The 27,367-nt window shown below is 36.1% G+C and overlaps 1 long non-coding RNA gene across 1 annotated transcript in view; it reads left to right on the forward strand.

Moving 5' to 3' along the window:
- The window catches only part of LOC134730424 (uncharacterized), a 365,450-nt gene that overhangs the window by 313,555 nt on the left and 24,528 nt on the right, over window positions 1–27,367 (forward strand). The gene's annotated exons all lie outside the window — the stretch shown is intronic.

Genomic DNA, 27,367 nt, shown 5'->3' on the forward strand with positions numbered 1-27,367 from the left:
ACACTATTTCCTTATGGTTGATGACTATGTCTATATAACGGGTATTAGTTTCGTGTCCACAAATTATACATTCAAATTTTGACAACATGATCTTCTATAATTGAAATAATCATAAATGCTTTTCTTTTATGTCATTGCTTTCTGAATGGCGAATGGTGAAGCGCCACATCAAGACATTTCAATCCCATATGTAGAGCATGGTTCCTCATATGTGGCAACTAAGGGGTCAAAATTTCAGCCTGCCTTTCTTCTTACTGAATATAGAGCTTGCAGGCTAAAAAGTCTTACTGTTGGGTAAATTAATTTTTTTCATGCGTTTAGATTCTAGCTACATTGTTTATAGTTATTTGTAGTCTCCATAATACATTTCCTCTGCCTTGAATAGAATAGGTTTTGAATAAATATTTGCCAAAGAAGCCTATTGAGAGGTGACAGCGTCCTGACGGCATGCTGGCAGCCCTCGCAGCCCTCGCTCACCTTCAGTGCCTTCTCGGCCTTGGTGCCCATTCTGGCCGCGCTTGAGGAGCCCTTCAGCCCGCCGCTGCACCCTGGGAGCCCTTCTCTGGGCTGGCCGAGGCCAGAGCTGGCTCCCTCGGCTTGCTGCGAGGTGTGGAGGGAGAGGCACAGGCGGGAACCGGGGCTGCAAGTGGCGCTTCCAGGCCAGCTAGAATTCTGGGTGGGCTCCGCAGGCTCCGCACTCCCAGCGGCTGGCCAGCCCACAAGCCCCAGGCAGTGAGGGGCTTAGCACCTGGGCTGCAGGTGGAGCTGCCTGGCAGTCCCACGCCATGCACCCGCACTCCTCAGCCCTTCTCGCCGGGCCTTAGCTGCCTCCCCACAGGGCAGGGCTTGGGACCTGCAGCCCGCCATGACTGAGCCTCCCCTCTCATCCCCCCGCTGTGGGCTCCTGCGCAGCCCCAGCCTCCCGGACAAGCGCGGCTCCCTGCTCCACAACGCCCATTCCCATCCACCGCCCAAGGGCTGAGGGGTGCGGGTGCACGGCGGGGGACTGGCAGGCAGCTCCACCTGCAGCCTCAGTGTGGGATCCACTGGGTGAAGCCAGCTGGGCTCCTGAGTCTGGTGGGGACTTGGAGAACTTTTATGCCTAGCTAAGGGATTGTAAATACACCAATCAGCACTCTGCATCTAGCTCAAGGTTTGTAAATACACCAATCAGGACCCTGTGTCTAGCTCAGGGTTTGTGAATGCAGCAATCAACACTGTATCTAGCTAATCTAGTGGGGATGTGGAGAACTTTCGTGTCTAGCTCAGGGATTATAAATGCACCAATCTGCACCCTGTCAAAACGGACCAATCAGCTCTCTGTAAAACAGACCAATCGGCTCTCTGTAAAATGGACCAATCAGCAGGATGTGGGTGGGGCCAGAAAAGGGAATAAAAGCAGGCTGCAGGAGCCCCAGTGGCAACCTGCTCTGGTTGCCTTCCACAGCGTGGAAGCTTCGTTCTTTTGCTCTTTGCAATAAATCCTGCTGCTGCTCACTTTTTGGGTTTGCACTGCTTTTATGAGCTGTAACAATCACGGTGAAAGTCTGCAGCTTCACTCCTGAAGCCAATGAGACTACGAACCCACGGGGAGGAAGAAACTCCGAACACATCCGAACATTAGAAGTAACAAACTCCGGACACACTGCCTTTAAGAACTGTAACACTCACCGCGAGAGCTCGTGGCTTCATTCTTGAAGTCAGTGAGACCAAGAACCCACCAATTCCGGACACACTATGACAAATATTTATTCAAAATATTTGAAGCCTATGCAAGGAGGCCTATTTCTCCAAAGTTAAAACTTACGAGACAGTTATAACCCTCAACTGAATTCAATTATTCCTTCACACTATTTACTCTAATGTCAGGTTTTTTTTCAAGTTAAACGTTAAGCTCAAACATTACACAGGTAGATTTACGATGTGACAGACTTAATCTCATTTCAAAAAAAGCAACAGATCACATCTCTATGTTATTTTATTGAGATTGCATATGCTGTTGATTTTGTGTTTGTTTGAAACAACAGTGGAGAGAGAGGACAGCAAAGCCCTTGCTATTACTGGCTCATAATACTAACTTCATGGCTACATCTGCGGTTGACAATTTTCTGAAAAAAAAAAAAAAAACATGGGATACACTAGCATTTAAATGACATACTAATGTTCCTATGGCACAAAGAATCTCTGGCTTCATATATTTAACAAAAGGAACAAATAATCTTGAACTTATTTCTAACTCTTGCCTTGACTCATTACAAGAAACAGAGTTATGTGGCAATATGCTTTGGGAGAATGAAAAGCATCTTGATTTTCCTATCAATAGATGCAAAAAGTGTGTTTTTTCAAATGGCATGAAACATGAATAGAAACTTTTGTAATTGTCAAGTGGCACCATTCTTTAGTTTGGGTATGGCATATGTACTGCAATCATCATTCAAGTTAATGTAATTCATCCTACTAAAAATTTCATGAATTATGTGATTTATATTATTTTCTAAATGCTAGTATCTTCTGAAAATCTATTTTTTAAAATTTCCACAAATTTTAATTCCAATAAATAATCACTTAGTTAATAAATTTCCTTGATTAGTAAAACTTAGATTGATTTTATCATGACAGAATCTTTACCATAAGGCAGAACTCAGAATATCTTATAAAGAAAATGTAAACTGCTAGACACAAATTTCCACTTCAGAGTAGCAGCTTTTAAATACAAAAGTCTGGTTTCCTTGCAATATTTGTATATATTTTTAAAATTTTAAGATCTGAATTATATCTTAAAAATTTTAAGATAGGAATTATCTCCTGTCAACTCCACAAAATTATTGAAAATTTTAGCATGTACTCCAATAAGTACACTATGTTAATACCTCACCTCTCATTGGAAAGCATGCAAGACATCATGAGTAACTTTGTGGTTTAATGTGACTCAATGAAATGATGATTAAGCCACCTGCCATAAAATCTCATACAATTTTGCTACTAATAAGACATTAAAAATGCATGTAAACTGTACCTATAGATTTCTAATATTGTCACTATTAATAAGAAGAAAAAACAATCTTATTTATGTAAGTTATTCAGGAAGTTACAGACAAGATTAAAATGTAGTAAAACAATTTTTCACCAACTTTTAAAAAGTTCTCTTGGTGTAGTAGAGGTACACAGCTCTAACTATCTATAAGAATTTGAGTTGATATAAAATTCATAGTTAACTATATCAGTATTTTTATCAATGCAATTTTGATAATATTTAAATGGCCAAAACTAATCACTGAAACCAAAGAATTAGAACATAGGCATTGAAACTAGAAAGAAAGGTTTGCTAATTAACTTCAGTAAGTTATATGGGAGAAATGATAACAGAATATCCAAGAAAAGAAATACATGATGTATAATTTTGAGTGTTTTGAAATAGTAACCATATAAAGTCAGACTTTTGAAGTAAAATGATTAATGCCAAGCACTATTATCATCCAATCTACTGGAAAAAATTGTGGAAAAAATCTATTCATTCATCCATACATTAATTCATCTTATATAGATTTTTTCTTGATGCAAACAAAAACATAATGCTTCCTAGTCTTTGAGATGAAAAGAGTTTTAGGTGGAAATATAAAGCTGAGAACCATACCATAAGAGCAGAAGTTCAGATATCACAGGTGACTAAGAAAACCAACAAAGCGTTTTCAGGGATGACTGTTTTTCTTGATCTATTCATCATAAAATGTGCTACTCCAATAGCCCTTTCTAAAGAAAACTGTCCTACACAAAGCCCTTGCTAGAGGAGCAGGCCAGCCTGTGACTTCAGCCTTTCTCCTGAGTCATAGGCCAGCCTCCTTAGGCCAGCAGGTTGTATGAGCTGATTGAAGAGAAGTTAGGAAGAATAAGGATAATTGGACAGTTTGTGAGAGACAGGTGAATTGCTTTCCACAAATACAGAGTACAGGCCATGGTAGTTTATAAATAAGCTAAAACTGAGAGGCAACTGAAGCCACGAGCTAGAGAAAACATGTAGACTACAGGGAAAAGAAATCACTTGGCACAGGGAAGAGTAGACACATAGAAGTAAACACCAACAGAGTTAGCTAAATTTCATCAAAGATTAACCATTAGTGTGATGATTCACGAACTCCTGTGCTCAGGCCCAGCAGAGAGTCCTGGATCCAGCCTTAGATGTAGTAATGCCTGGTCCTGCTGTATTTTTGTCCTTCCCATGGGATCTCTGGTCCTTTTGTGACAATATCTGTATCCTCCTTTCTTGAAAAACCTGGTAAGCCCTATCTCTATATATCCAAAAGAATCTCACTAAAATGCCTGTTCAATGCCATCCAGAACATTATCTTTGAATATACTTCCAACTTTTCTTTTCTTCTCTATCTTACTAGATACTCACTTTTTTTCTATGAAAGTTTATATGCAGATCCTGCAGCCTCCATATATATAATGGATTCTGCCCTCTAACTTTCCCTGTGTTCAGTGACAGGATAGGGGGAAATTGTTCCACTTTGAGTCATTAAAGGAGACCTTTTATTCTGCTAAGCGTGCTGACATTCTTTCCCTTTCTTTCCTGTATACCTTCTCCTCTTGATCTTTTTATCTGAACTATTCAGTCTCCTTGCTCACAGTCAACCTGATTTCCTTTTTATATGCAACCTTCAAGTTAACTGAGAATGAAACTAATTAATTAGCATGCTTGATTTTCGATCTTTAGTGTCTTCCAACAAAATATAAGTGGCGTTGATATATGAAGAGGTAGATATATTAACCACCTTTATGTGCTGTTGAATCCTTTTATATTAATTACTGCTCCACCTTATGTTTTATTCATGTATGAAAATTGTTTGCATTAACACATATTTTCCAATAAAATTTTAAATAATGAAGGATAGAAATGCTTTATTATGCCAAATGAAACCTACTGCTGCATTAACTTATTTTTGTTCCAAATTTAGTAGTTAATATTAATAGATATATACTCTATCTCTTTTCAAAGCGAAAACATACAAATATGTACTAAAAATGTTCAAAATGTTTTTGCAATGGTATAGAAATTATGAATTTAATTTATAATTCTGAAAGCCAATCAATAGTCTTATCAGGAACACTTTTAGAATTTGTGACTCTGTGATGTGCCAATATTGTTAAGATAATATAATTGATTAAGGAGGTAATGTACAGACAAGGCTCTATAAACTTTATAGTGCTATCAAAATATAAAAGATCAAACTATATCTCTTTTTCTGAATATATGACTATAAAAGCACAAAATAAACAACCTGTAGTAGCTTGCTATACCCAAGACTTCAGAAACAAAGATAATATCTTGAATGTTCTTTTTTAGAGAAAAAGAATGACTAGTATTCTCACAATCCTGTAATCTTCATATTTTTAACATTCAGACTTGTAACTCACACTGTGTGTTTCTTCACAAATTCTAATTAACAACTTAATCGAACAGTGCCTTTCTAGATATGTGTAAATTGTGTGGTGATCAGAAGGTAATACCCTACCATTAGTGGGTCTTCCCATAGTCTTTCGCAGCATTGAAAGTAAGATTGATATATTTACTTGCATGAATGCTTGCCAGGGAACTCAGCCTAGGTATTTGGAAATATTTACCTATGATTTGGAGACTTTACTGAAGATACACCTGGTCACTACAGTGTTCCATGACAAATATCAGGGATGTATAGTAGTGAGGATCCTCCTGTTGGAAGGGAAGAGCAGTAGTTGCTGTTCTGTGCTACATTAATCTTGAAATTTGTTTTAATCAACTGACCTTACTCTAGATTTCTGAGGGTTAGTTTTCCTTGGGCTTGGACAACAATCTGACTTCCTGTTGTTGGAAAAGAGAGGTGAGAAATGATCAAAAGAAAACAGTAACAGACTAGTTTGACCAAGCTATACCCAGATTATGATGGAAGACTAGCAGTCCTCTTTGGGTTAAAGACAAACATCTGTTTTGGGGAAACTTTATAAATGTTGTAAGATATTATAAAATGATAAGGGATATTTATATAGAAGACAACACATGTTATGTGAAGGGAAATGGACCTTGATCTGTGTTCATAATCTGGATTCTGGCATGCACAGATAAAACTGATGGGTACTGCACAAGGGAGTAGCAGAGGAAACTTAACTGTAGGGAGGGAGAAAACCCCTGCCGATATGGAGGGTGGGCATGACTGAGAAAGTCAGAGGTCCTTAAAAGTACTGTGAGAGTTGTGTTGGATCAGTCCCACACCTAGTACCCTTCTCCCTGATAAGGAGAGACTGAGTTAAGAATTTAAAATTTTTGTCATAAAGGCTGGAGCTGTGAAGCAGAGGCAGTGTCCTATAAGAAAAAGACTAGTCATTGGGAGAGAGGAATCCCAGAGAGCTGTTCTTTACAGTTTTGTTTCTTGTTTAAATTCGAGAACTAAAAATCCAGTCCCAGAGTGCGTACATAGTCAAAGCAAACATGGAAAGTTCAGAAATTATGCAGTGAACCATCAGAGCCTATTAAGAATCTAATCTTTCTCCAAGTAATGTTGGGGTCAGGCAGCTAACTGCGACCTAGCCTTTGGTTTAGTTACATTTTGATGTCTCAGGACCTCTCAAAAAATTTTGATCTGCCATGTTTTCTCCATATCCCTTTATGTCTCTCCAAGATTACTAAACTATGCATAATAAAATGTCATTATACTTGAATTGCAAAAATTGGAAAGATTCATAATACCAAGTGTTGGCAAAGATATAAAACAACTAGAAATTGAATACTTTTCTGGGAGATTGCAAAGTGGGTCAGTTATCTTGAAAAACAGTTTGATAGTTTTGTTTTAATAAAGTTAACCATATACTTACCATACAATCTATCCATCCTAATTCTAGACATTTCCCAAGATAAGTGAAAACATATGTTTCCACAAATACCTGTAAGCAAATATTCATAATAACATTATTCTAAAACTGGAAGAAACCAAAATGTTTATGAACTGATGACTGAATAAACAAGTAATGGAGTATTTGTACAGTGGAATACTACTCAAAATAAAAAGAACACATTAAAACAATGTGTACAAAAACGTGGATGAGCCTCATAAACAGGGTGCTGTATAAAAGAAGCACTCCGTAATTCCTTACACATTAAGGTATACCATCTTAGAAACAGTACAGCTGTAAAGGCCAATTCTTACATGTCCTTAAACTACCCTTTGAACATTATACCTTCCTCTGACACCAGAGTCTAAGCTTTTCCATTTATTCTGCTTTTTCCAATCTTTCTCTCCTGGATCAATATCTATCATCTTTTAAAATCAAGCCCAAATGCAAGATCCAGCCTTTCCTCAGTCGCCCACATGTTTCTTTACTCTCGTTATTAACCTCTACAGCACCATTATAGCGTCAGCACTGGATAGGCAGGCTCAATTCTTGGCAACAAACATTTAGCTCATTTCACTGTGATAATTTGCTCTCTCCAAGAAAGGACTCCTCAAGATCAAGATCTTCATTTGCTTTTTCTCTGTATCTCCTGGTTCAGAGTGTCCTGCATAGAGTGAGCATCCAATTAATCTTGAATGTGTTATGTTTAATCCGTTTTGTGCCTTTGTGATTACTCAAAAAGATGACAATATGAACCACATACATATAAAACAATAAAGTTTTATGGTGATGATTATTTTTGTTTTTCTGTATTGATCCTAGTATGTAGCAGGGCTATATTATGAAAGGTGAGTTAACATGAATTTTTCTTTTAATGTTAAGAATGGTGCCCTTCACATTACAAGCTATTCCAAAGTTGCAGAGAAAAAATAGGTCTTTGAAACTTTCTAGAAAATAGCAGATAGTTTATTTAATTACTTTAGTTTTCCTTTAGCTATTATTTCTTAAATATAATTGAAAAATGAGTTAGCTCTTATACTTTTAAGAATATATACAAGCTATTGTACTAAAATGTTACTGTATTAAGTAACAAGAGAAAAATAAGTAAAAACAAGTGAACTTAATTCTAATACTGACAGAAATATTGGAAAGTGGAAATAAACAGTTTTTCTGTCTAAACTCTTATAAAAACCTTAGTTTAACTTATATTTAACAAATCTAAATAGATTTAACAAATTTAACAAATCTAACTTAGATTTTTAGCAAGGTACAGCTCCCCTGTAGAAGCCATGCTCTTTCTGAAGAGGTCTGAAGCACAGCATATTAATAAAGGGATTCTACGAGTTCTTAGCTCCTTTGCTGTCCTCTCCTCTTCAGCCTATATATAGTTAGGTTTGTTAAATGTATTTTTACTGAAAAATACATTCAGTAAGACTGATTGATGTAATCGACTCTAGCATGTAGATAGGGAGAAGAAATGGATTTATCATTAGTTTAGAAGGCTGTCTGGTATTATAGATTTACTAACAAAAAGTACAAACGATGCCTATAAAAATACTTAGATGTTTGATGTTTGAATAGTTGCTCAAAATTTAAGATTCAGTAATAAAGTCAGCTCAGAAGACTCACTAAAATATGAAGAGTAAACAGTCTGACCTGAGAGCAGTAGACTTGGATGATTTTATGAATAGTTTTGATGCCAAGGTAGGATGCACCTTTTATATTCAACGTTAAAATGTGAGAGAAAAAGTAATTAACAAAATAATGTTCACTGAAGCCTGAATCAGAATAATACCCTTAATAAGTACAAATTCTAGAACTGCAAAAAAGGATAATGCTTGAGAATGTGACGGGTGGGATCCAGCACTTTGAATACACATTAAAATAGAATTAAAATCTTTAGTATAAATTTGTCTTAAGATATCAAATGTGTCTGATACTAACTAATATCTATTATATCCAAACTATTCAGACATTAATTACAAGTTCTTAAGACCAAGGTCTTATGTAGTTCTGTCTTAAAGAGTCTCGCAGAGTATTTTGCTGGTAATAATCACTTGATAAGTGTTTGCTAAATAAATTATTCAGTTGTACTGAAATTTGGTTGTTTGAATCATGCTAGAAATAAATGGGTTATCTCACAGATTGAAAATATTTTGATGTAGAAAATTATCTATTATAATATGGCCTATGGCATTTTGTTTCAATAAGTCTTCTGAAAACATTATTTTAAAGGTCTACGTTTATGTAGGCAACAACTAGAGTAATTCTCTGCATGAGTGTTTCCATGTGAGAAGTTAGAAGATTAATTATATGTAATAACAGATTGGTGAAGAGTAAAAGGAAATTGGAGTAATTTAAATGAAGACTGAAACCCTAAAACCATCCTTAACAGTACTTTACAATATATAAAGGTAGAAAATGGTGATTTTATTAATTTTACTGTGAAAAAGTAACATGACTAACTTAGAATATACTGGATGTAAGAAATATATTTCTTATTATAAGTCACAAGTTGCCAACAAAATGAATTCTGAAATTAATCTCTGAATTATTCATAATAAAGATTTGTATGTTTTGTTATTATGGAAGCAGTATCTTTTCATGTTATATTTCATGAACATTGCAACTTCTATCTAAAACCATGAGGCCAAGCTATCCAGTCTATCCTGTATTGACTCAGCAAGCCACTATCAGCAAAAAGACACTTCTTTTGCCCGTCTGGCCCTCAGTTATTGTGGCTCAGCATGAGGGTCCTGCTGCCTGCACTAAGAAGCTCCAGATAGACCCTGAGAAGTTCCAGCTACACCCTCTTCCCACCTGTAGCTACTTCTAGGTATGGTCCTCCCACATCCTTGAACAACAGTACACTACTTCTATGGACCAGAGCCAACCACACCCTATGAAACATACGTAGCCCGTAGCAAGGTACAGCTCCCTGTGGAAGTCATGCTCTTTCTGAAGAGGTCTGAAGCACAGCATATAAATAAAGGGATTCTACCAGTTCTTAGCTCCTTTGTTGTCCTCTCCTCTTCAGCCTAGATATAGTAATTGCCCTTTGGAATCTGCTACGTCTCTGGACCTCCAGTGTCCTTTTCCCTCCTCTCATCAATTAACCAACTTCTACCAGTACACAATACTTTCTATTAATTTTTTTTTCTATTTCAGTAACCAGTGTGGTTTGAGTCACCTGACTGAACTCTGACTGATACAAATATTTAATAATTGGCTCCAGTTTGCTAAAAAACTTTCTGCAATGTAATTCAATTTGTTGATGGAGTGTCACCCTATATCGACCTGTATCCTCCATTGACGTATCTGAATTGATGAGTTACATGGCAATGCTTAATTACCAATACTCATCTCTATAAGAACCACAAAAACAGGAAACATCAGAGCTTAAAAAAAAATGACTCTTTTCTAACTTCATTGCATTATATCATCCTGAAGATATAAGAACCGAGAAAACACTTTGTACTTTTTAAAATGTGGCTATCATTTCTATAGCACCCTTTCTTACACGCCCACTTACCAACTATTGGTCAAATTCTTTCTTTGGAACCAACATTTGGAGTCTCTTATTCACAGTATACATAGAAAATGATTACTTTCTGCTTGCTACCTTAGCAGAATAATTGGAACAAATACATTTTAAGACTCACTCCAAGTGGTTCATTTGCAAGTATAAGTAAGTTGCTCGATGGATTTGGAAGTGTATCTTTTGTATGGCCAACTGTTCTTTTCTTAAAGTTAGTAAAGTTTCACAACTTTGAGGTTTGTGAAAAGGGAAAACTGTAATTTTAGCAGACAGTGTTGTTCTTAGGCGTGGACAAACTTGGGTTCTTGCCCAGCTTCCCAACTGTAGGATTGTGCTGCTCTGGAGCTTGCCAGGGCCTCTGTTTTCTGCTAATAGACCACAAGTTTTCTTGTGGGTTTTCTATTGTAAAGGATGATAAAAACAGATTCTTACAGAAAACTCAGTTGAAATGTACAGTGCTTATACCAGAAACACTGAAAAAAATGTCTTATTTTAGTATTCATGGCATTTCTCTTTTTTTTCATTTTTGGCAGAAAACAGAGGCACAGGCTGGCTCGGCTGGCACCTCAGCTCAAAAAAAAAAAAAAATAGACAAAAAAGAAAAAAATAAAAAGAAAAATCAGAAGAAAGGAAAATCGAGGCACAGATGGCGCCAAACATTCTCAAAGACTCCATCATGAAAAGTTCTGAGAATACTCAGGGACTGGGCAGTCATCCTTTTAATGAAAGGTTTTTCAAAGATCTCTTCCTCCATTTAGGTTAGGGAAAGGAGACAGGTTGGGAAAGACTATTTAAAAAAGAAGATTAAATCATTCAAAATGAAAAGAGGAAAAGGACTTCATAAAAAATATTGTTGGCAATCTGAAATTCCCTGGATAATTACTCTAAGTGAAGAGTGAAAAATAGTCCTGGCCTCGGCCCATTTTTACTTCTTTTAGGTAGAACGTCACCAAAGTATGTATGAAAATGATAGATATATCAAGCACTTTCATTAGATACTCTAGATACATGAAGTCCAAAAAGGAATATATTAATCATTCTTGATGCCCGATCTAAGAAGCAATGATGCCATGATACTCTGATAGTTATATGAACGGCTCCCTTGCCCTACTCGACAACATTGAATAGTGTAGAATAAAAGGTTTTAGTCATGATTCTGAAAAAACTTACATTCCAATTTCAAATAATTGCAAGCAGCCAAGGAAATAGAGTATATCTACTTATAAGCTTTTACTAAATTATTACACAATGGTAAGATTAAGGCTTACTTCCTAGTAATTTAGTAACTATATCACCTTCAAAAAAATAAATAACAGCAAGTAATATTTAATTGATGTAGAGTATCTATTCTCAACTTTAAGAGCCCCCTGAAATCCATTGATTCTGAAAGTCAGAATGAATTTGTGATTTTCCACAAGAGATAGCTTTCTTATTAAGAAAACAGTTTTAAAAGGCTGATTAGCAAATATCAAAGAGCTGCTGGGACAGATCATATTTAATGCAAGTGAATCAGGCTCAGTGAATACATTCTATTTCTTTAAAATATCATCCATCTAGATACCTTTCTACTCTCTGCCTAAATCTTTCGTCTGACTCCAGCACCCCAAAGGAATGTTTATTTCCTTCACACATCATCCCCAAGATCCAGCCCTCAGAATCTCTCTGTCTAGCCTTTTGAAGGACACGTTTCTTTCAAAAATCCTCATCTAAAATTTCCTATTTAGGCCCCCATTTCTTCAGGAGTCTGTTAAAGTGCAATAATACCTGTGATACAAGCCTCCCTGACTAAATACATCCTGCTGATTAGATACTGCTCATTTTCACGTTCTCAAAGGCACACTGGAGATACTTTATCTACAAATGTGTTTTTACAGGGGGAATCCCAAGCACTGTGGAGGATGATAGGGGAGATTTGGGGAAAGGTAGGACCTTGTATCAATCTCAGATTATATCATTTTGCATCATAATCTAAATATATATATATGATGACCACATAGGTCCCAGAAATAAATTATGAAGTGTGGGATAAGAAGAATGTAGACAATGATAAAATTAACACTGTGTCAAAGAATGCAGCTTCTGTTCCATTGAGATTATCATTACCATACAGAATATGGAGAAAGTGTTAACAGAGATTTCTATTTATCAAAATAAAGTAGAAATCTAGATTTGTATATGAATCCCCAGTTCTTAATTTGACTTTCAAAAAATTAATTGTGTAAAGAATGGTCAAAACATGACTAAAAACTGAACACAACTTTTGACCATTGTTCTTTTAGGGGAAGCTGCCAACATGAAAGGCATTTCTCTGATAAAAGATTAAGGATCTGAATATTTCATGGCAGGAGGGGTGACTGGTTGGTAGGCACAAAGAAAGAGCTCCTAAACTTCCAAGTCAAGGAAATTCGATGAAGTCTGTGTGCTAGTCTGTATAGTTGATAACATTTAGTAAATGTAACAGCTCTCCAAATAATTTAGGAGCAAATGATTAATTACAAATTAAAACATTTTGATATAAATAATGATCAAGTAGATTAAGATTTTTCTTAAAGCTAAAAAACTTCTCTGCAAGTGATCCTTTCTTTTACTTGTTCCTGAATGATCATATCCGCCCATTGGCAGAGACAGAAAAACTAGCAAAAAAGAATAAAAGTTTACTGGTTGTTGTTGCTTGTTTGTTGCAGCATCACAGTGAAAAGCCTAACAGGCCAAATTTGCCATTTTCAAGTATTTGTGTGGCTTACCAAGGTGTACAGTGAAGATGTCTGTGGTACAGCATTGCTTTTTATCTTAATGCTTTCTTTTTCATATCAAATTAAATTTTAACATTTGCTATTCTAGTTTCTATTCTAGTAGTAGTATCAAATAAGGAGGCAATAAGTGGAAAGACTGAGGTAAAATAAAACTGGTTAAATACAGAGATCATCAGAAAATAGCATGAACACATTATCCAACATTAGGCAAGAAAATTAATTACTTAATGTCATTGTCTATTAACCTAACAGTTAAAATAGGACCAAAATATACATAAAAATGAAATAAAACAATTAGGTAACACTTTAAATGGTTCATTATTATTAATTCATTTAGTATTCATTGTAACTGTGCTGGTCATAATGAATTCATTTGATATTAATGGGAATGTTCAGCAGCAATTTCATTATAATGCAGTTTTAATTCATGTGCTGTTAAAGTAAAGCAATACCAAAATTTTATTTATTTTTTGAATACTGTACATGATTTTTAACTTTTAGAAACATTATGACACTGATTGCATTTTTTAAATTGGGGTGAATAGCCCAGATTTAGGACAAATTACAATGTCTGCCTTGAGCAATACCAATGATACTGAAGTTGATAGAGGTTTCTGTAATTAAAATGTTCTATGACATTTGGAAAATGTAAAGGTTAATGGATACTATGAAATTTGTCATACATCAATATTTACTAATATTTAACTGTTTCGTGCAACAAAAACTTTTCAGCATTTTGATATTTATATGGCAATAGCAAAGATCTTTTGGACTTTGCATCCTCTGCTTTTGTGAAAAGTTGGGAATAAATTATACATGTTGGGCATTTCATTGGAAGAGACTGTGATTTTAACCACCTCCAAAACTATTATCCACACTTAAAAAGTATAGTTGATCTTGTGAGAAAAAAAGTCATCCTTTTTAGTGAAGGGTACTAAATTATTTATGAAAAATATTGAGTTTCTTATGTAAAATGTATTTATAGAATTGCAACCAAAAGGTTTGAATTAAAAACTTCAAAATGGCAGCAGAAATGTATTCAGTAGCATGTTTACTATTACTTTCTATACTATTATTTCTTTCAGGGTGCAGCCTGTAAACCATTTTGCTAAACCATGTGGGAACTAATGACAACAGACAAACAACCAAAATCCACAGTCCAATTAACAGGCCCACTAAAAGAGCATTTAACCCCTTGGGCAATTATTCAGCAAGGCATCAGAAAGTAGCTGACCTTGAAATTTCTTAGTTGAAATGTTATGCTTTAATGCATTGTTCACAGACTGGGTGGCCTAGAGGTATAGTATATATAATTTTTGTATTCATCGTTATGGAAATAATTAGTTAGAATAAGGTTATCTTAAACAGCAATAGAGACTGCTTTCTGTCTCTCCAGCCTTGACTAGGAACTAAAAATTATTTAGAAGCAGATTTTATAAATTTAATCCATGTTGCTAATTTTCTTGCTATTTAAAATAATTCAGAAAGTAAATTAATAAAAATATCATGAAAGGAATAAAATAATTCATTTGAATATTATGAATTAATATTATTTAAGAAATAGACTTACCCTACTGTGTGGAACAGTTAAAATACTGGGCAAAATATGTGAAATAACAGTTTCATATCAAAGCAGACTTCAGTTTAGGGCTATTTTGCCTGATTCCTGCGGCTATAATAGACTTCTGAGTATTCCACCTGATGCCTGTCAATAATTTGTTTTCTTTCTTTTAGAGACCATAGTCCTGGTTGCCTATCAAAACTTTTCTACCATGGCTGGTACGGACAAAATGCATTCTTAGCACTTTACCCTAGACAGTTGTTCCCTCTCATTATTATGCAGTTATTTTCCCAGCCTTTGTAGTTTATTTGCACACATACACCGATTAGTACTTAGATGAAGGCTGATGGGGACACTGTAGATTCGTAAGGTTCTCTCTCTCTCTTTCTGTGCACTCCTCTCCTCTCTAGTACTTTGCTCTGTGAACTCTAGCTACATTGGTGTCTCCAAACTTTTTGTCCTCAGGAATCAAGCAAAATAGCCCTAAACTAAAGTCTGCTTTGATATGAATTAATGAAGCCTAAAAGCAAGTTTTAAAGGATAAACCTATTTCCAAGAATCTTAACTGTGACTAAGAAAAAAGTTTAGTGATATTTATAGAAATGCTTATAAAGTATCTAAGAAGATAGAATTTATAATGTATAAACTATAAATGATAAAGTTAGTAGACAAAACCATTAAAACAGCTACTATAACCATGTTTCATATGTTTAAGAAGATAGAGAAAAGATTGAATATGTTAAGTAGAATTATGGAAAATTAAAGAGAGATACAAATCAAATGTCTAGAAATGAATATTACAATTCCTAAGGTGAAAAATACACTAAGGTTAGCAGAAAATTAGTTATTGCAGAAGAAAATAATAGCTTGAGAAAATAGCAATGTCAATTATTCAAAATTAAAAGAACCGAAAAGAAAAATAATGTCTCAGTGAGCTGTAGGATACTTTAAATCTGTCTAATATGCATGGAATTGGATTCCCAGAGGACAGTAGAAAGGGAAGGAAAAAAAATGTTTAAATACTTTTCCAAATTAGAAGAATAGTATAGCCACACAAATATAAGAAATTCAATGAACTCCACAAAATCACGAAAAAAGACACACTAAGGCACATCCTAATGAAATTCATTAAAACCGGTGATAAAGAGTAAATCTTAAAAGTAGATAGAGAACAAAGACATTATGTACAAAGTAACAGATTTTTTGTCAGAAACAGTGCAAGCTAGAAGGTAGTGGAGAAATATTTTAAAATTCTGAAGCAAAACACACCCTGTTATCTGTACCCACCAAAAGCATCTTTCAGAAACAAAAGTAAAATAAAGGTTCACATATACAAAATATTTAAAAATTAGAGAAAGTAGATTGACTTCCACCATGTAAAATCTTAAAAAAGTATTTTACCAAATGGAATATAATACTAGATTGTAAGCTGGATCCATACAAATTAAAGAGCCCTGGAAATGGCATGCATGTTAGTAAATATGAAATATTTCATCTTATTTTTCATCTGTATAAAAATAATAGACTTCTCATCCAATTGTCTAAGTTTCTTGTAGATTCTGGATATTAGACCTTTGTCAGATGCATATTTTTTGGAAATTTTCACTCATTCTGTAGGTTGCCTGTTTACACTCTTCAGTTTCTTTCGCTGTGCAGAAGCTCTTTAGTTTAATTAGGTCCCATTCATCAATTTGTGTTTTTGTTGCAGCTGCTTTTGAGGATTTAGTCATAAATTCTTTACCAAGGCTGATGTCCAGAACAGTGTTTCTTATGATTTTTTTTTCCTAGGATTCTTATAGTTTATGGTCTTGCATTTAAATATTTAATCCATCTTGAGTTAAGTTTTGAGTGTAGTGAAAGATAGTGGTCCAGTGTTATTCTTCCACATGTGGATAGCTAACTGTCCCAGCACCATTTATTAAATAGGAAGTCCTTTCTCCAGCGCTTATTTTTGTTGACGTTGTCAAAGATCAAATGGCTGTAAGTGTGTGGTATTATTTCTGGGCTCTCTATTCTGTTCCGTTGGTCTTTGTGTCTGTTTTTGTACCCATACCATCCAGTTTTGGTTACTGTAGCCTTATAGCATAGTTTGAACTCAGGTAATGAGATGCCTCTGGCTTTGTTCTTTTTGCTTAGGATTGCTTTGGCTATTTGGGCTCTTTTCTGATTTCGTATAAATTTTAGAATTTTTTTCCAATACTGTGAAAAATGATGTTGGTAGTTAGATAGGAATATTGTTGAATCTGTATATTGCTTTGAGTAGTATGGCCATTTTAATGATATTGATTCTTCCAATCCATAAATATGTAATGTTCTTCCATTCGTTCTTGTCATCTATGATTTCTTTCAACCGTGTTTTGTAGTTCTCTTTGCAGATATCTTTCACCTCTCTTTGGTTAGATGCAGTCCTAGGTATTTTATCTTGTTGGGTGATTGTAAATGAGACTGTGTTCTTGATTGAACGCTCAACTAATAAATAACCCCATTAAAAAGTGGGCAAAAGACAAGAACAGACACTTCTCAAAGGAAGACATACAAAAGGCCAACAAACATGACAAACATGCTCTACATCACTAATCATCAGAAAAATATAAATCAAAGCCGTAATGAATAGCATCTCACACCAGTCAGAATGGCTATTATTAAAAGGTGAAAAAGACAACAGATGTTGGGTAAAGCTGCAGAGAAAAGGGAATGCTTATACACAGTTGGTGAGAAGGTAAATTAGTTCAGCTGCTGTGGAAAGCAGTTTGGAGATTTCTTAAAGAACTTAAAATAGAACTGTGTCTGGAGTTGGTTCCTGTCAGTGGGTTCATGGTCTTGCTGACTTCAAGAATGGAGCCGCAGACCCTCATGGTGAGTGTTACAGCTCTTAAATATGGCATGGACCCAGAGTGAGTGGTAGCAAGGTTTATTGTGAAGAGCGAAAGAACAAAGCTTCCACAGTATGGAAGGAGACCGGAGCAGTTTGCCACTGCTGGTGGGAGTGGCCAGCTTTTATTCCCTTATTTGCCCCCTCCCATGTTCCATTTTTGTCCCATCAGAGTGCCCTTTTTTCAATCCTCCCTGCGATTGGCTATCTCTAGGATCCTGCTGATTGGTGCGTTTTACAGAGCACTGTTAGGTGCATTTTACAGAGTGCTGATTGGTACATTTTTACAGAGCTCTGATTGGTGCATTTTACAATCCCCTTGTAAGATAGAAAAGTTCTCCAGGTCCCCACTGGACCCAGGAAGTCCAACTGGCTTCACCTCTCAGAACTACCATTTGACCCAGCCATCCCATTACTGGGTATATATCCAAAGAAAAACTGCCAAGTAATATTACCACAGTAACACAGGCATGTTCATCACAGCACTATAAACAATGGCAAACCATGGTCAACCTAGGTGACCATCAGTGGTGGATTGGATTTTAAAAACTGTAGTGCTTATATACCATGAACTACTATGCAGGCATAAAAAGAACAAAATCCTGTTCAAGCAATTCTCCTGTCTCAGCCTCCCGAGTAGCTGGGACTACAAGCGTGTGCCACCACATCCACAAAATTAATTTTTTTATTTTTAGTGGAGATGAGGTTTCTCTGTGTTAGCCAGGATGGTCTCAGTCTCCTGACTTGTGATCCACCTGCCTTGGCCTCCCAAAGTGAAAAATAGATTTCTTAAAGCAAAATAATAACAATTAATTTTGCAAACAATAGCAAGTGTAGAAATAAATGTTTGACAATAACAACATTAAAGATGGGGGTAGTAAATAGGAAGTACAGTATTTTCAATATCTTACATATAAAGTAGTGAAATATCAATTAAAGCTATAAAGTGATAAACTAAGAATCTACACCCTGAAGAATCCGCTTTAAAAGAAAACAAAAGAGTTATAGCTGATAAAAAAGATTTAAAACAAAACTTAAAAAATGATTGGAAAGAATATTGAAAAAGGGGAAAAGGTAACAAAGAACAGACGGGAAAAATAAACAAATATGTTGGTAGGTTCAATCTCAATTATATCAATAATCATGTTAAATGCAAATTGCCTAATCACCCCAACTAAAAGGCAGAGATTGTCAGACTTGATTTTTTAAAAAGACCCAACCATGTTACCAAATAGATTAAATGCAAATGATGTTAAAATGATACTCCATGCTAACACTAATAATCAAAAAGAAGCTGGAATGACAATATAACTATTAGAAAAGGCAGATTGTGGAACAAACTATATTACAATAATGATAAAGGGGTCAATTTATCAAAATGACAAGAAAAATCCTATACATTCATATAGTTAATACAGATTTCAAATACGTAAAATATAAACCTATAAATCTTTAATATATCTGGGAAACTCCAAATATTTAAAAACTATGTCATATATAATTATTTGTAAATATTTCAAAATAAGTATTTGGAAAGTATATAATGTTAAACTAAGTTTAATCGGTGGGCCAAAGAAGAAATAAAAAGTGATATTCAAAAGTATTTTCAACTGAATGAAAATAAAAACACAATATATGAAATCTGTTAGATACTGCTAAAGCAATGATTAGAGGGCAGTTTTTGCTCTAGATGCTTATATTGAAAAGGAAAAGGGTCTCAAATCAATTACCTCAGCTTCCACTTTAAGAATAAAATAAAAGGGAGAAAAAATTAAATCCAAAGTCTGTAGAAGAAAATAAATGTAAAGATAAAGGTGGAAATCAGGAAAACAACAGAAAAAAAAAAAACAGTGAAAACTACTAAATCTTGTTCTTTGATAAATTTAGTAAAATTTACAAATCTCTCTTTGGACTTATCAAGACAAAAAAAGAAAACAAATTACCAATATTATGAAGGAAAGATGTAACATAACTAGAGATCTTAGCGATATTTAAAGCCAAGGAGGTATTATAAGCAACCCAATACTATGGTGTCTTAGTAAAGGTATCAATTCCACATAAACTCTTTGAGAAAACTAAAAAGAAAGTTAGCATTACCCTGATACCAAAACCAAGCAAAGACAACCAAAGGGAAAACTGTAAGCAAATATATTCAATGAATACAGATATAAAAATTATTAATAAAATGTAAGCACATTAAATTCAGCATTTTATAAAAAGACTAGTACTTTATGATCGTCAGGTTTGTTTGAGAAATGCAAAATTGATTTAACATTAAAAAATCAGTCAATACAATATACTCTATTTAAAGGCTAAAAAAGAAAAATTATATGATTCTATCAATATATGCAAAAAATTCAACAAAACCAAAATTCATTCCTGTGAAAAACTCTCCTCTGAGAAAACTAGGACCACAAAGTAACATTTTTAAGCAGATGAACCTTGAAACCTACAGATAATATCACGGTTAATGGTAAAAGGGTGAATGCTTCTCCTGTAAGATCATGAACAAGGCAAAGATAGATGCTTGCACCACTTATATTAAACATTCGGTTCTTTATAAATCTATTTTCCCATTTAATGTTAATTAAATAATACATTCTAAGCACCAGTGATGAAAAAATTGTATTAGCTAATCTAGAGGTCATTTTACAAGAGTAAAACTAGTGTAAACTATTATTATTATTTTTGAGGCAAGAGTCCTCAAAAACCAAAAAATTCAGATATGCTTAGGTATTTAATTCCAGGACTTAACACAAGGAGGGCTTATGAGAACAAAAGCAGGATGGAGCAAGTATAGCTGCTGTTATATAATTCTCAATGTTTTTGCATCATCAGCAGGATGCTAATGGTAGGAAGTATCCTTCTGTTTCTCCCTTGTTACAGCCCATACTGCAAATACTCCCCCTGACTTAACAGCCAAAACAGGACAATTTATTCCATCCTCCTTAAATTCAGTAAGTTTCCCTACTCATAAAATGGCACCACTATCTGTCCAATTAGTTCCTTACACCAAAACCCGTTGTGATCCTTTCATTTTAAACTTTTCTTCACATCTAATATTTTGTTCAATAGTTAAGTACTATCTACAAGAAAAATTAATCCTGAATCCATTAGTTATTATCTTCAATATAATCTTAGTCCTAGATATTATTACCTCTTGCCTGAACTACTGCGGCAGCCTTCTCTCCATTTTCACTGTGATGCATTCTCAATTTACAATAACCCTCCCTAGAAGCATGCTCGAGTGATTTTCTAAATTACAAGTTGGATAATATCATGCACCTACTTAAAAACCCATCAGTGCTCCCCATCTCCACCAGAATAAACTTTAAACTCCTTACCATGGGCTGCAAGGCTGTACAAGATTCAGACTTGTTCCTGTTCCTTAGACTTCAGACTTCATCTTTCTTTTCTTTTCTCTTCTCTTTTCCCATTGCTCATCCACACAGGCTTTCCTTCTGTCTTATTAACACATATGCTCTTGCCCATCTCATAGCTTTTGCATTTTGTGTCTCTTCTGCTTGGAAAGTTCTTCTCTACATCTTCACATGACTACACCCAGTCTTACCTAACCACTTCTTCTATGAGACCTTTCTTGATTACCCTAACTCAAGCACAGTCTCTCACTCCAGCTGTCACTTGCTATCACATTATCATCTATTTAATATTACTTAGAGGGCAAGGTCTTAATCTCTCTTGCCCCACAGCACCTACAACAGTGACTGGCAATTGGTAAACCCTCAATAAAATGTATTCAGTGAGTGACCAAGTAACAGTGACTCAGGAAAATGCAGGAACTCTATGAGGTATAAAATAAGCTATGTTCTCGGAAAACAACAGTAAACAACTGGCAGAAGTAAGAAAAATGAATTTCAAGTATTCAGTTTCTTTATTCTTAAATAAAAAGCAGAGTAAACTTATTGGTAATGACATGCTATACGAGGGTCTTGCTCTCTAAAAACGGCCTTCCTCCTTCCTGACTTACAGATTGTAAGTCTGTGTTTTTAAAGTCATAATTCTCTGTGAGAAGATGAATTATATGCATGACTATTTTACTATTGTTCACTTTTGCATCTATCAACCTGAGGAGAAATGTCTTAGAGACAAAATAAACTTGTTTTAATCTCTTATTGATTGTTTCTTGTGTTTTTGACTCCATGGACAGTATTCTGCAATGGATTAACGTGAATGAGGTCAGTATTGGCTTCTGGTTGTTGTTTTTCATTCAGGTTCAAGAATAAGGGTCAGTGAGAATGTTCTGTAGGGAAATCAAATAAAGTAGATTTGTATCTTCCATCCTCCTCCTATTAGCATATTTTAATGACTTAATATCTTATGGACACAGCCAGGTCATTCATTAAGTGAAGCTGCTACTATATAACTTAAAAAAATTGGAAGCCAAAAACATCATTTATGTGAAATGTCTTTGTGCTCCCTTTACATAGATAACAAAGTACCTTGCAGGAAGGTGAGTTAGCCTCCTTCTCCTCTCCCCCAACACTTCGGAAACTGGTGAAGTGAGGTCATAAGTGAGTTAGCAAACAGCCAAAACTTCAATTAAGGACATCTACATGTAATCTCCCATACAGGTCTGCAATATAATGGTAATTTATTATGAGAAAATCTAAATAATTGCATTGTGCCTCCTCTTATCGGAATAGTATTTCAAAGTGGTGAACAGCCTAGAGCTGCATTTCCCAATATGCAAACATTAATAGGTATGACTAAAGTATGGAGTTCAAAGTCCAAAATAAACTGCTTTAACCTTACTACGGCACTTGGTTTCTCAACTTCAGCAATATTGACTAAAATGTCACCTTTACAAAGAAGATCTCTCTGACCATCCTATGTAAATTAGGCCCTCTTCCTTCACTCTCTATTCTCTTTACACTGCTCTTTTTCCTTCCTCATTGCACTTATCACTACCTATCTTAAATCATGTATGGCCTCGGTTTTCTCTTACCTGTCTACCCCACCCTATTAGTCAGCGTTCTCTAAAGGAAAAACATGTACATATGAGGGGAAGTTTATTAAGGAGTATTGATTCACATGATCACAAGGTGAAGTTCCACACTAGGCAGTCTGCAAGCTGAGAAGGAGGGAAGCCAGTCCAAGTTCCAAAACCTCAAAAGTAGGGAAGCTGACATAGCAACCTTCAGTCTGTGGCTGAAGACTCAAGGGTCCCTGGCAAACCACTGGTCTAAGCCCGAGTCCAAAAGCTGAAGAACTTGGAGTCTAATGTTCGAGGGCAGGAAGCATCCATCATGGGAAAAAGATGAAGGCCAGAAGACTCAGCAAGTCAAGTCCTTCGACGCTTGTCTCTCTGCTTTATTCTAGCCATGCTGGCAGTTGAATAGATGATGCCCACCCAGATCGATGTGGGTCTGCCTCTCCCAGTCCACTGACTCAAATGTTAATCTCCTTCAGCAACACCCTTACAGACACCCAGGAACAATACACTGCATCCTTCAATCCAATCAAGTTGACACTCAGTATTAACCAGATCAATATTAACTACACCCACTAAAATGTAAGTTGCTTTTAGACAGTTACTGATTTATTTACAACTCTATCCTCAGTGCCAAGAATAGTAGATCCTCAATGTCCATTGAATAGTAGATCCTGAATATATATTTGTTGACCCAATAAATAATTTCATATGGGTGGAATTCAAGCCTCTGTTGCTATAGAGAACAAAAAGAACATTTGATCTATTACATGTGAATATGATTTTATTGTAATAAAATAGGAGTGGCCTTAAAGGTTAAATGGCTCTATTCTCTAATTACTACTAGAAAGAATGATTCAAAATCAATTGCCTCAAAATCCAATTGATATTTTTGGTAGGAGTCTTTGGACATAATGTTTAAAAGGTTATTAATGAAATAAACTCATTCAGTTACTTAGCAAATCATTTTGCAATCAATTCGTTTTGGGAAGTTCCATGCAAAATTACATGTTTGAGTGGAAATATCATAGGTATGCTTTGCAGAAATTATTTTTCAATAAACAAGTTAGAGCCCCATATTATCGGTTTTCCAGGTTAGAAGCAGCATAGATTCTGTGGTATAGACTCTTATCTGCCCATTTAATGGGACAGCCTCTTGTGAGATATTAGAATCTGACCATTACATTTCCCTTGACATGTTTCCATGTAGAAGTGGACTGACTTGCCATGTATACATGTATCCAGTTCTGAGAACTGCCAGTCAAGCAAGTTCCGTTTTCGCATTTTTCCATTTTAAATAATCTTTACATCTGTTTATTAAACAAAGGAATCCTCTCCCTCAACTGAATCTTACTGTGGTATGCTAAAAATGGTAGAAAAACTCTTGGAGCATCTTAAAAGGGATAGGTGACAGGGAAAGAAACTGAATGACTTCAGTAACGATCACATCCTTTTGTTGCTCTATTAGTTTCCAATTATTTGCATTTTACTAAAGTAAAAAAGGACCCACTTATAGATCACCTAAAGCAGGGGTTGTAATCCTAATTTCAGACAAAACAGAAATAAAACCAAACCAATAAAGATAAAAAAAGACAACGAAGGTCATTACATAATGGTAAAGGGTTCAATTCAATGAGAGGACCTAATTATCCTAAATATATATGCACCCTACACAGGAGTACCCAGATTCATAAATCAAGTTCTTAGATATCAACTAAGAGACATAGACTCCAACACAATAATAGTGAGATAATTTGACAATATTAAACAGATCATTGAGGCAGAAAATTAACAAAGATATTCAGGACCTGAACTCAATATTGGACCAAATAGATCTGATAGACCTCTACAGAGCTCTCCACTCCAAAAAAAACGGAAGATACATTCTTCTCATTGTCACATGGCACATACTTTAAAACTGACCACATAATTGGACATAAAACAATCCTCAACAAATGCGAAAGAACTGAAATCATACCAAGCATACTTTCAGACCACAGTGAAATTAAAATAGAAGTCAAGACCAAGAGCATTGCTCAAAACCATGCAATTAAATAAAAATTAAACAACATGCTTCTGAATTATTTGGGGGTAAATAAGAAATTAACATAGAAATCAAAAATTTCTTTGAAACTAATGAGAAAAAAGAATCTCTGGGACACTGCTAAGGCAGTGTTAAGAGGGAAATTCACAGCACTGAATGCCCACATCAAAAAGTTAGAAAGATCTCAAATTAACAACCTAACATCATAACTGAAAGAATTTGAGAAACAAGAACAAATCAACCCCAAAGCTAGCAGAAGACAAGAAATAACCAAAATCAGAGCTGAGCCAAAGGAAATTGAGACATAAAGAACCATTCAAAAGATTAATGAATCAGACAGATAGGCAAAGAGCTAGAGTAATAAAGAAGAAAAGAGAGAAAATCCAAATAAACGTGATTAGAAATGATGAAGGGAATGTTACCACTGACCCCACAAAAATAAAAATAACCATCAGAAACTACTCTGAACACCTCTATGCACACAAACTAGAAAACCTATGTTTTAGTCCATTTTCACACTGTTGATAAGGACATACCCAAAACAGGGCAATTTATGAAAGAAAGCGGTTTAATGGACTTACAGTTCCACATGGCTGGGGAGGCCTCAAAACTATGATGAAAGGCAAGAAGGAGCAAGTTACATCTTACTTGGATGGCGGCAGGCAAGAAAAGCTTGTACAGAGAAACTCCGCCTTATAAGGCCATCAGATCTCATGAGACTAATTCACTATCGTGAAAACAGCATGGGAAAGACCTGCCCCCATGATTCCATTACCTCCCACCAGGTCCCTCCCACAACACATGGGAATTCAAGATGGGATTTGGGTAAGAATAGAGCCAAACCATATTATTTCATGCCTGGCCTCTCCCAAATCTCATGTCCTCATATTTCAAAACCAATCATGCCTTCCCAACAATTCCCCCAAAGTCTTAACTCATTTCAGCATTAACTCAAAAGTCCACAGTCCAAAGTCTCATCCTAGACAAGGCAAGTTCCTTCCACCTATGAGCCTGTAAAATCAAAAGCAGGTTCATTGCTTCCTAATATAGTAGGGGTACAGGCACTGGGTAAATACAGCCATTCCGAATGGAAGAAATTGGCCAAAACAAAGGGGCTATGGTCCCCATGCAAGTCCAAAATCCAGTGGGGCAGTCAAATCTTAAAGCTCCAAAATGATCTCCTTTGACTCCAGGTCTAACATCTAGGTCATGCTCATGCAAGAGGTGGGTTCCCATGGTCTTGGGCAGCTACACCCTTGGGGCTTTTCATGGGACAGCCTCCCTCCTGACTGCTTTCACAGGCTGGCATTGAATGTCTGCAGCTTTTCCAGGCGCATGGTGCAAGCTGTCAATGGATTTACCATTCTGAGGTCTGGAGGATGGTGGCCCTCTTCTCACAGCACCACACGGTGGTACCCCAGTACAGACTCTGTGTGGGATATCTGAACCCACATTTCCCTTCTGCACTGCCCTAGCAGAGGTTCTCCATTTGAGCCCCACCCCTGCAGCAAACTTCTGCCTAGACATCCAGGCAATTCCATATATCCTCTGAAATGTAGGCAGAATTTCCCAAACCCCAATTCTTGACTTCTGTGCACTGGCAGGCTCAGTGTCATGTGGAAGCTGCCAAGGCTTCAGGCTTTCACCCTCCTTAGCCACAGCCCAAATTCTATGTTGGCCCCTTTCAGCCATGGCTGGAGCAGCTGGGATGCAGGGCACCAAGTCAAGAGGCTGCAGACAGCATGGGGACCCTGGGCCTAGCCCAAAAAACCACCTTTTCCTCCTATGCTTCTGTGCTTGTGATGGAGGGGCTGCCATGAAAATCTCTGAAAATTCCTGGAGACATTTTCCCCATTATCTTGGTGATTAACATTTGTTTCCTTGTTTCTTATGCAAATTTCTGCATTTGGCTTGACTTTCTTCTCAGAAAATGAGATTTTCTTTCCTATTACATTGTCAGGCTGCACATTTTCCAAACTTTTATGCTCTCTTTCCGTTATAAAACTAAATAGCTTTAACAGCACCCAAGTCACCTCTTGAATGCACTGCTGCTCAGAAATTTCTCCTGCCAGATACTGTAAATCATCTCTCTCAAGTTTGAAGTTCCACAGATCTCTAGGGCAAGGGCAAAATGCTGCATTCCCTTTGCTAAAACATAACATGAATCACTTTTGCTCCAGTTCCCAACAAGTTCCTCATCTTCATCTGAGACTACCTCAGCCTGGATTTCATTGTCCACATCATTATCAGCATTTTGGTCAAAGCCATTCAGGAAGTCTCTAGGGAGTTCCAAACTTTCCCCCATTTTCCTGTCTTCTTATAGGCCCTCTAAACTGTTCCAACCTGTTCCTGTTACTCAGTTCCAAAGTCACTTCCACATTTTTGGGTATGTTTTCAGCAGTGCCCCACTCTCTTGGTACCAATTTACTGTAGTTATTTTCATGCTGCTGATAAAGACACACCCAAGCCTGGACAATTTACAAAAGAAACGGGTTTAATGGACTTACTGTTCTACATGGCTGCGGAGGCCTCACAATCATGGTGGAAGGCAAGGAGGAGCAAGTTACATCTTACGTGGATGGCAGCAGGCAAAGAGAGAGCTTGTGCAGAGAAACTCCATCTTATAAGGCCATCAGATCTTGTGAGACTTATTCACTATCATGAGAACAGCACAGGAAAGACCTGCCCCCATGATTCAGTTACCTACCACTGGGTCCCTCCTACAACATGTGGGAATTCAAGATGAGATTTGGGTGGGGACACAGCCAAACCATATCAATCTAG

Source organism: Pan paniscus, chromosome 4, assembly GCF_029289425.2.
Source record: "Pan paniscus chromosome 4, NHGRI_mPanPan1-v2.0_pri, whole genome shotgun sequence".
Lineage (NCBI taxonomy): Eukaryota > Metazoa > Chordata > Mammalia > Primates > Hominidae > Pan > Pan paniscus.